Source organism: Schistocerca serialis, chromosome 11, assembly GCF_023864345.2.
Source record: "Schistocerca serialis cubense isolate TAMUIC-IGC-003099 chromosome 11, iqSchSeri2.2, whole genome shotgun sequence".
Taxonomy (NCBI): domain Eukaryota; kingdom Metazoa; phylum Arthropoda; class Insecta; order Orthoptera; family Acrididae; genus Schistocerca; species Schistocerca serialis.
The window spans coordinates 146,397,333-146,409,115 of NC_064648.1; the positions used below are offsets into that span (position 1 = coordinate 146,397,333).

At 46.5% G+C, this 11,783-nt stretch overlaps 1 non-coding gene across 1 annotated transcript; it reads left to right on the forward strand.

The window, feature by feature from the left end:
• The first annotated feature begins 5,005 nt into the window (after window positions 1-5,005).
• On the forward strand, window positions 5,006-5,080 carry Trnas-cga (transfer RNA serine (anticodon CGA)). The gene has a single exon. It is a non-coding gene; the product is annotated as a tRNA-Ser (tRNA).
• The last annotated feature ends 6,703 nt before the right edge of the window (window positions 5,081-11,783 follow it).

Below are 11,783 nucleotides of genomic sequence, written 5' to 3' on the forward strand. Positions count from 1 at the left end.
GACACAGCAGACGAATGCCTTGACTAAAGAAAACATCGCGGCCAGAACTTCAATTTGCTTCAAACATGGCGGACCTATAGCCACTCTATGAAATTTTAACTCGTTGGTTTATGTTTACCGATATGAACAGTCACTTGTCACAGAGATAAAGCCATACAACGTAGGAAAACAAAAGACTCGCTTCTGTGAACGAGAACGCGTTATGCAGATCCTGGTGCCTCTCGCGTCCATCTAGAAAAAGGTAATGATTTTACTATTTTATATTTCTAGTATTTACTGAGTTTAACGAAGGCGGTGTTGGCCTGATACATTCGACGGCGCCCTTTGGCTACACTGACTAAAGAATTCTTAAGAAATACCAAATTAAGGTATTTGCTCTTTCAATAGGTGATCTGTTTATACATGCTTATAGGTTATCCAAGTCTGCACAACGCGATCGCGATTCTTAAATAGATGTATTTGTTCTCTGTTTTCTATTTGGATAACCTGAAGATACTGCGTGAAGAGTTTGACAGAGCACTGAAAGACCTGAGTCGAAACAAGGCCCCGGGAGTAGACAACATTCCATTAGAACTACTGATGGCCTTGGGAGAGCCAGTCATGACAAAACTCTACCATCTGGTGAGCAAGATGTATGAGACAGGCGAAATACCCACAGACTTCAAGAAGAATATAATAATTCCAATCCCAAAGAAAGCAGGTGTTGACAGATGTGAAAATTACCGATCTATCAGTTTAATAAGTCACAGCTGCAAAACACTAACGCGAATTCTTTACAGACGAATGGAAAAACTGGTAGAAGCGGACCTCAGAGTTTGGATTCCGTAGAAATGTTGGAACACGTGAGGCAATACTAACCTTACGACTTATCTTAGAAGAAAGATTAAGAAAAGGCAAACCTACGTTTCTAGCATTTGTAGACTTAGAGAAAGCTTTTGACAATGTTAACTGGAATACTCTTTTTCAAATTCTGAAGGTGGCAGGGGTAAAATACAGGGAGCGAAAGGCTATTTACAATTTGTACAGAAACCAGATGGCAGTTATAAGAGTCGAGGGGCATGAAAGGGAAGCAGTGGTTGGGAAAGGAGTGAGACAGGGTTGTAGCCTCTCCCCGATGTTATTCAATCTGTATATTGAGCAAGCAGTAAAGGAAACAAAAGAAAAATTCGGAATAGGTATTAAAATTCATGGAGAAGAAGTAAAAACCTTGAGGTTCGCCGATGACATTGTAATTCTGTCAGAGACAGCAAAGGACTTGGAAGAGCAGTTGAACGGAATGGACAGTGTCTTGAAAGGAGGATATAAGATGAACATCAACAAAAGCAAAACGAGGATAATGGAATGTAATCAAATTAAATCGGGTGATGCTGAGGGGATTAGATTAGGAAATGAGACACTTAAAGTAGTAAAGGAGTTTTGCTATTTACGGAGCAAAATAACTGATGATGGTCGAAGTAGAGAGGATATAAAATGTAGACTGGCAATGGCAAGGAAATCGTTTCTGAAGAAGAGAAATTTGTTAACATCGAGTATAGATTTAAGTGTCAGGAAGTCGTTTCTGAAAGTATTTGTATGGAGTGTAGCCATGTATGGAAGTGAAACATGGACGATAACCAGTTTGGAGAAGAAGAGAATAGAAGCTTTCGAAATGTGGTGCTACAGAAGAATGCTGAAGATAAGGTGGGTAGATCACGTAACTAATGAGGAGGTATTGAATAGGATTGGGGAGAAGAGACGTTTGTGGCACAACTTGACTAGAAGACGTGATCGGTTGGTAGGACATGTTTTGAGGCATCAAGGGATCACAAATTTAGCATTGGAGGGCAGCGTGGAGGGTAAAAATCGTAGAGGGAGACCAAGAGATGAATACACTAAGCAGATTCAGAAGGATGTAGGTTGCAGTGGGTACTGGGAGATGAAGAAGCTTGCACAGGATAGAGTAGCATGGAGAGCTGCATCAAACCAGTCTCAGGACTGAAGACCACAACAACAACAACAACCTGAAGATAACTAAATAAGGCGAAACGCGTCGTTGAAAAATAAAAAAAAGCTAAAATTGCAACCAAGACTGTTCTTAACCAATACTTCTAAAGACTGGTTTGCTGTTATGCCACATATGGACTGGAAGAATTTCTAAAACACTGACTAATTCGGCAAAGATACCCTGCTTGCAGCCAGCCGTCAGAGGTGACACACCGAGTCGCTACAACTGTTTACGCGGAGCGTCAACTTTGCAGCGATGAAAAACACACTTAGAATTCACTTAGAAGGATGAAACTTGATTTGTCTTATTCACAAAAGTCCAAATAATTTTATGATGAAAAAAAACCAAAAAATGTTAATTTTGTCATTTTCATCGTTCCGGCTCCTCTTAAGGGGGGGTAGGACGTCAAACGGGCCGACTTGGAGCAGGAGAGGCACCACAGGACATTTTAATTCCACTGTCTATACTTTTACAAATAAATTCATAAAACTCTGTCAGCATGACCAGGAAGAATTCGGGATTCACACTCGTAGCAGTGGAAGTTCAAAAACATAACAAAATAAATTTTTTTTACATGTGAAATTTCATCATTTTTTTTCGCTTACTATTGGCTACACTTGTTGCTATAGGTACATTTTTCTTCACAAGTAAGAGAGATTCTTTGATGAATTTTGCGCAGTGTACAAACAATACTTAGACACTGGACTCGCATTCGAGAGGACGACGGTTCAATCCCGCGTCCGGCCATCCTGATTTAGGTTTTCCGTGATTTGCCTAAGTCGCTTCAGGCAAATGCCGGGGTGGTTCCTTTGAAAGGGCACGGCCGACTCCCTTCCCGAAACCGATGAGACCGATGACCTCGCTGTTTGGTCTCCTTCCCCAAAACAACCCCAACAAACAATTCTTACAGGTGAATATTGGGGAATCCAGCCGGATGTTTGCGTCGTTCTCGCACGATATTTCAACAGCGTGCCTCGCTGTCTTCTTCAGGTGCTACATGAGGCTGGTCCTTCGGTCGATCGAGTCCAGTATTTATGCCTGGGAGGATTTATTATGCCGGCTGGATTCCCGAATATCCAAGATGTCAACAGATCGCCGGGAAAGCATGAAGAATTAATACTTACAGGTGTATGAAACTCTAGAATTTACCAAATCTCTTAAAAACTGTGGTAAAAATTGAGATAATCGACAACAAAATTCGATTTTTTTCCAAACATAAAGTTTAAAACGTAACAGCTTATTCATTTTTTCATAAATTAAATAGGCTCTACAGTTTAAGACACCTGTAATTATGGTTTGTAAGCTGTGCAAAATTAATCGAACAGTCTCTTTTACTTATGAAGAAAAATGTACCTATAGCAACAAATGCAGCCAATAGTAAGTGGAAAAAATGATGAAATTTCACATGTAAAAAAAATAATTATTTTGTTATGTTTTTGAACTTCCGCTGCTACGAGTGTGAACCCTGAATCCTTCCTGGTCATGCTGACAAAGTTTTATGAATTTACTTGTAAAAGTATAGACAGTGGAAATTACAATGTCCTGTGGTGCCTCTCCTGCTCCAAGTCGGCCCGTTTGACGTCCTACACCCCTTAAGAAAAGGTTTATTTAAAAAACGAAAAGTTTACGCACAGCAGCTATGAGTAATTGATATTTTTTCTGCTCTGTGGTTAGTAAAAAAATAAAAAAAGTACGTGTCACAACCGAGAGAAAGAAAAAACCGAACAACACTTGTTTAGAACTGAGATATCGGTGTCGGTTTTAACCGGTCGGTAGTTTTTTTTTCGCTTACCTAGCGTGGTGAGCCGTGTAGTGGCGTGCCGGGCGGCCGTACAGACCTCCCGTGTCCACTGGAGGGGGAGTCTGGGGTCGGCTTGACGGGAGCGCAATCATCGCAACTCGTTCATCGGCCTCATCATCGTCATCATCATCATCAGGGCGCCCGTGGCGGAGGCTGTCCGGAGCGGCGTGGGGGAGTGGGGGACGCCGTGATTCAGACAGTTGGCAGCCCTGCCGCTCGGTCGCCGTTCTCACGGTCCTTGTCGACTCGCCGAGCCTGCGATTTGCTGCTGCTCCAGAAACCGACTGGCTCTCACTGATAACGAAGGCAAACAGTACAGTATCCGTTTATAACATTGCGAGTACCTATTCTCTCCCCGTTTACTTGACGCCAATTTGAAAGTCCCTAATACCTTCACAGGAAATATCTGACAGAAATAGTAAGCAGTCAATTAGTTCCAAATTGGAAGGTTCGTGGAAACTCGTTTACCGTGGTTTCAGCGTTTGTAGAAAAGTCTTCTTCTGATGGAAATGCTGACAACCTAAGCAAAATGGTTCAAATGTCTCTGAGCACTATGGGACTTAACTGCTGTGGTCATCAGTCCCCTAAGAACTACTTAAACCTAACTAAGCTAAGGACATCACACATATCCATGCCCGAGGCAGGATTCGAACCTGCGACAGTAGGGGTCGCGCGGTTCCAGACTGCAGAGCCTAGAACCGCTTGGCCACTTCGGCCGGCCAACCTAAGCAACTGTGAAAACATACACATACGTGTACACACACACACACACACACACACACACACACACACACACACAATAGACGAAAAGATATACATGCAGCGTGACAATTATTGAAGTACGTAAAAGAAAAATGTAAATTACTTACAAACTACGGCGTGTGAGTACACTTTTTGCGACATGTAAACCTCACTACAGATCCAGAATGAGATTTTCAATCTGCAGCGGAGTGTGCGCTGATATGAAACTTCCTGGCAGATTAAAACTGTGTGCCGGACCGAGTCTCGAACTTAAGTTTCATATCAGCGCACACTCCGCTGCAGAGTGAAAATCTCATTCTGGAAACATCCCCCAGGCTGTGGCTAAGCCATGCCTCCGCAATATCCTTTCTTTCAGGAGTGCTAGTTCTGCAGGGTTCGCAGGAGAGCTTCTGTAAAGTTTGGAAGGTAGGAGGCGAGGTACTGGCAGAAGTAAAGCTGTGAGGACGAGGCCTGAGTCGTGCTTGGATAGCTCAGTCGGTAGAGCACTTGCCCGCGAAAGGCAAAGGTCCCGAGTTCGAGTCTCGGTCCGGCACACAGTTTTAATCTGCCAAGAAGCGTCACTACAGATATTCGGATTGAGGTTATGACATACTCGATACGCCTGTCATCAATGGCGATGATGTGGCGCAGACGAATAGCGAAATTCTGCATGATCCCCAATGTGGGAACGTCGATCAATGGCTGTTTTCAGCACAGCAATGGTTCCGCGATTATTGCTGTATATCTTGTCTTTAATACTGCCCCTTAGAAAGTAGTCGCATCTGTTCAGATCCGGTGAATGTGGCGCCCAATCGAGGCCCAAGCCAGTGGCCTCTGGGTACCCCAGAGTCAGAATGCGGTCCCAAAAGTGCTCACCCGGGACGTCGAACACTATCCTGCTTTGATGGAGGGGTCGAGCTCCGCCTTGCATGAACCATATCTTGTCGAAATCAGGGTCATTTCGGATAATGGGGCTGACATCATCTTCCAAAACCTTCACGTATCTTTCGGTAGCCACCGTGCCATACGGAATATCGCGCCGATTATCGCGTGACTGGACAGTAATAGTGTAGTAATAGACGGCAAATCATCGAGTAAAACTGAAGTGATATCAGGTGTTCCCCAGGGAACCTCTGCTGTTCCTGATCTATATAAATGACCTGGGTGACAGTCTGAGCAGTTCTCTTAGGTTGTTCGCAGAAGATGCTGTAATTTACCGTCTAGTAAGGTCATCCGAAGACCAGTATCAGTTGCAAAGCGATTTAGAAAAGATTGCTGTATGGTGTGGCAGGTGGCAGTTGACGCTAAATAACGAAAAGTGTGAGGTGATCCATACGAGTTCCAAAAGAAATCCGTCGGAATTCGATTGCTCGATAAATAGTACAATTCTCGAGGCTGTCAATTCAACTAAGTACCTGGGTGTTAAAATTACGAACAACTTCAGTTGGAAAGACCACATAGATAATATTGTGGGGAAGGCGAGAAAAAGGTTGCGTTTCATTGGCAGGACACTTAGAAGATGCAACAAGTCCACTAAAGAGACAGCTTACACTACACTCGTTCGTCCTCTGTTAGAATATTGCTGCGCGGTATGGGATCCTTACCAGGTGGGAAGGGTGCAAAAAAGAGCAGCTCGTTTTGTATTATAACGTAATAGGGGAGAGAGTGTGGCAGATATGATACGCGAGTTGGGATGGAAGTCATTAAAGCAAAGACGTTTTTCGTCGCGGCGAGATCAATTTACGAAATTTCAACCACCAACTTTCTCTTCCGAATGCGAAAATATTTTGTTGAGCCCAACCTACATAGGTAGGAATGATCATCAAAATAAAATAAGAGAAAGCAGAGCTCGAACAGAAAGGTTTAGGTGTTCGTTTTTCCCGTGCATTGTTCGGGAGTGGAATGGTAGATAGATAGTATGATTGTGGTTCGATGAACCCTCTGCCAAGCACTTAAATGTTAATTGCAGAGGAATCATGTAGATGTAGATGTAGACAGTACCACACAGTCAGCCGTTGAAGGTGAAGAGGCGACTCTGCTGCGGAATGCACACTCTCAGTTCCACAAATGCGCCAATTTTGCTTACTGAGGAACCCATCCAGATGAGAGTGGGCTGCGTCGCTAAACCAAACCATACTGCTCTTGAAACTTCCTGGCAGATTAAAACTGTCTGCCCGACCGAGACTCGAACTCGGGACCTTTGCCTTTCGCGGGCAAGTGCTCTACCAACTGAGGTACCGAAGCACGACTCACGCCCGGTACTCACAGCTTTAATTCTGCCAGTACCTCGTCTCCTACCTTCTCATACTGCTCTTACTAATTCCCATGCTGCTCCGCAGCCAACCGTGGAGTTTGAACGTTCTAACGCACTCCATTCAGAAGTTATGACGATTTTACTTCAAATACACTCCTGGAAATGGAAAAAAGAACACATTGACACCGGTGTGTCAGACCCACCATACTTGCTCCGGACACTGCGAGAGGGCTGTACAAGCAATGATCACACGCACGGCACAGCGGACACACCAGGAACCGCGGTGTTGGCCGTCGAATGGCGCTAGCTGCGCAGCATTTGTGCACCGCCGCCGTCAGTGTCAGCCAGTTTGCCGTGGCATACGGAGCTCCATCGCAGTCTTTAACACTGGTAGCATGCCGCGACAGCGTGGACGTGAACCGTATGTGCAGTTGACGGACTTTGAGCGAGGGCGTATAGTGGGCATGCGGGAGGCCGGGTGGACGTACCGCCGATTTGCTCAACACGTGGGGCGTGAGGTCTCCACCGTACATCGATGTTGTCGCCAGTGGTCGGCGGAAGGTGCACGTGCCCGTCGACCTGGGACCGGACCGCAGCGACGCACGGATGCACGCCAAGACCGTAGGATCCTACGCAGTGCCGTAGGGGACCGCACCGCCACTTCCCAGCAAATTAGGGACACTGTTGCTCCTGGGGTATCGGCGAGGACCATTCGCAACCGTCTCCATGAAGCTGGGCTACGGTCCCGCACACCGTTAGGCCGTCTTCCGCTCACGCCACAACATCGTGCAGCCCGCCTCCAGTGGTGTCGCGACAGGCGTGAATGGAGGGACGAATGGAGACGTGTCGTCTTCAGCGATGAGAGTCGCTTCTGCCTTGGTGCCAATGATGGTCGTATGCGTGTTTGGCGCCGTGCAGGTGAGCGCCACAATCAGGACTGCATACGACCGAGGCACACAGGGCCAACACCCGGCATCATGGTGTGGGGAGCGATCTCCTACACTGGCCGTACACCACTGGTGATCGTCGAGGGGACACTGAATAGTGCACGGTACATCCAAACCGTCATCGAACCCATCGTTCTACCATTCCTAGACCGGCAAGGGAACTTGCTGTTCCAACAGGACAATGCACGTCCGCATGTATCCCGTGCCACCCAACGTGCTCTAGAAGGTGTAAGTCAACTACCCTGGCCAGCAAGATCTCCGGATCTGTCCCCCATTGAGCATGTTTGGGACTGGATGAAGCGTCGTCTCACGCGGTCTGCACGTCCAGCACGAACGCTGGTCCAACTGAGGCGCCAGGTGGAAATGGCATGGCAAGCCGTTCCACAGGACTACATCCAGAATCTCTACGATCGTCTCCATGGGAGAATAGCAGCCTGCATTGCTGCGAAAGGTGGATATACACTGTACTAGTGCCGACATTGTGCATGCTCTGTTGCCTGTGTCTATGTGCCTGTGGTTCTGTCAGTGTGATCATGCGATGTATCTGACCCCAGGAATGTGTCAATAAAGTTTCCCCTTCCTGGGACAAGGAATTCACGGTGTTCTTATTTCAATTTCCAGGAGTGTATTTGAATAATTGTCACCCTGTTTACACACATGGGTTGATCAAAAGTAGCAGTACACACTTGGTGAGTGTACTGTCTGTCTTAAAATATGAGTAAAATGTCAAATAATGTTTTGTTTGATATTGCTACTAAAATGGTTCAAATGGCTCTGAGCACTATGGGACTTAACATCTATGGTCATCAGTCCCCTAGAACTTAGAACTACTTAAACCTAACTAACCTAAGGACATCACACAACACCCAGCCATCACGAGGCAGAGAAAATCCCTGACCCCGCCTGGAATCGAACCCGGGAACCCGGGCGTGGGAAGCGAGAACGCTACCGCACGACCACGAGATGCGGGTGATATTGCTACTTTTAAGAATTATGCAGTAGAGTAAGGATCAGAAGTGCAAGACAAACAACACAAAACTGACTCTTCTCAGGAAGAAGCGGCACGAAGGACCCGACATTCTGTACGTTTATCCCACGACACGTTCAAAATGGTGTACATCTACACGAAGGCAGTCACTCGCTCGAATTCTTCTGCTCGTGGAGTGTCGCAGGCCCGATTCACCTCATTCTGGACAGTTCCAGAGCCGTTTTCAGTTCGCTGCTGTAATTTTGCCACGTTTCCAGTCGCAAATCCATACACGAGCTCCTCCAAGTGGCCCCAATGGTAGAAAGGTCCATGACTTAAGATCTGCCGGCCGCTGTGGCCGAGCGGTTCTATGGGCCTCAGTCAGGAACCACGCGCCTGCTACCGTCGCATGTTCAAATCCTGCCTCGGGCATGGATGTGTGTGTGATGTCCTTAGGTTAGTTAGGTTTAAGTAGTTCTAAGTTCTAGGGGACTGGTGACCTAAGAAGTCCCATAGTGCTCTGAGCCATTTGAACCATTTTTTTTAACCTCGTACTAAAAACAACAGCATGGGCACATAGCCCTTATTTAGTTTCAGAACAGGTGGCATGTCGCACCTGGCGCATTCTGATATCAATGTTTTAAACCACTTCCACACTGATTACTAGATAGCCCGGTTTTTACTGACGAAGGTTGGGCACCTAGCCCATATTTTGACAATAAAACGATTTTTTTAAAATTACAATGAACACCGTTAGCTGCGTACAGGCGTTGACATACGTCAACGGGGACAGATGAAATTGTGTGCCCCGACCGGGACTCGAACCCGGGATGTACTGCCTACATGGCAGACGCTCCATCCATCTTTTTTCAATTTTTTTTTTTAATCTCATTTTGTTCGCTCTTGTTCGTTCCATCTGCTCGGGGCGAACATCGTAAGACATCCGTTTAAGTTCGTTGTTGACCGATTAACTCAGTTTTTTTTATTTTTTTTTTTTTTACAGTGCAGAGGGCAGCTGACCCTCTGACCGAACACGCTGAGCTACCGTGCCGGCATCCATCTGAGCCACCGAGGACACAGAGGATAGCGCGACTGCAGGGATTTATCTCTGGCACGCTTCCCGCGAAACCCACATTCTCAACGTATTGTCCCGCACTACATTTTGTTTTTGCCACTGAGACCGGATTTTATAATTAGTCGATAGTTATTTCTTCTGAAACAGCAAAGAGCCGGGTGCAACTAGTACAAAATATTATCCAGCATTGACGGACGACACCGGCAAACCCTCGGCAATATGTCGACAACTGTCTGCAACATCAGAAATATTGCCCGGCCATGCCAGAAGAGCTGACCGGTATGGCCGAGCTGTTATAGGCACTTCAGTCTGGAACCGCTACGGCCGCAGGTTCGAATCCTGCCTCGGGCATGGATGTGTGAGGTGTCCTTAGGTTAGTTAGGTTTAAGTAGTTCTAAGTTCTAGGGGACTGATGACTTCACATGTTAAGTCACATAGTGCTTAGAGCCATTTGAACCATTTCTGAACTTGGCGATGTAGAGATCTGTCGAGCCAAACCCCTGGTCCTACGCGACCTGTCCACCTATACGGGAAAAACAAAACTGAGACTCTCTCTTGCGTGCTGACTCAAATGTGCAGAGGCCGCAGCTCGTAGTCTCGCGGTCGCGTTCTCGCTTCCCCAGCGTGGGGTCCCGGGTTCGAATCCCGGCGGGTCAGGGATTTTGACCTGCCCCGAGATGACTGGCTATGTATGTTTCATCATCATTCATGCGAGATTGGGCTGAGCAATGGCTGCGAATTTGTACAGGCGCTGATAACCGCTCAGTTGAGCGCCCCACAAACCAAACGACGTCGTCGTCGTCGTCGTCGTCGTCGTCGTCATCATCATCATCTAATGTGCAGAGGCAGCTACGAGTAAGCAACACCAGCCTCTTTTCCGGCAAACACGACACACCAAAAGCCTTGACTAGTCCACGGTGTAACGCCTAACCGACGTTATGCATCATAACTCGGAAATAGAGCAACATCAGACAAAACATTAACATTTTACTTTTATTTTGATCCATACATCACAGCGACGAAGTGTGTACAGTTACTTCTGAATCACCCTATATCATCATATACCTCGTTACGAATACAGAGTCCGCATCTCGTGGTCGTGCGGTAGCGTTCTCGCTTCCCACGCCCGGGTTCCCGGGTTCGATTCCCGGCGGGGTCAGGGATTTTCTCTGCCTCGTGATGGCTGGGTGTTGTGTGTTGTCCTTAGGTTAGTTAGGTTTAAGTAGTTCCAAGTTCTAGGGGACTGATGACCATAGCTGTTAAGTCCCATAGTGCTCAGAGCCACGAATACAGAAACAAAAAATTATTCAGACTGACTGGATTACTTGCTGCGGCAGAACTACGTTAAAATACAGCGAAAGGCACCAGTCTAATATAAAATTTCATCTCGGCATGCTCGACACGGTGGCTGCAATATGGTATTGCCTCACCGATATACAGCTAGCGTAGGAAAGCTTCTGGCAAGACAGGGGACGAATAGTGTGAGCGATAGCGAATAAAAGTCTTATCGCGCTAAACTTCCTACAAGCGTTAGCATTAAAATTATGACATTAAAAACAAGCTCGTGTTTAGCTGTGAACATATTTGAAAATTAATAAAACGGTGATGGTGATGATGAGCTGCCATACTCCGAGGAGCGAAGGGGACGATGCAGGACACCCGCACCGCCCTACTGGGCAAGGTCGTAGCGGAGGTGGTTTGGCCATTGCCTTCCTCCGATCGTAATGGGGATGAATGACGGTGATGAAGACGACACAGCACCCAGTCACCTCGAGGCAGGAAAATTCCCTGACCCTGCCGGGAATCGAACCCGGGACCCCATGCGCGGGAAGCGAGAACACTACCGCAAGACCACGAACTTTGGACAATAATACAGTAACAAATAATATGTTACCATCTACAAAAAAGTCATTGTGGTAAAAATAGATTGCATAAAACTGTGAATTGTGCAAATAGAAACAATTGCAAAAAGAACCAGGGCGGAGAATGGAGGGGAAGGGGGGAGGGTGAAAGG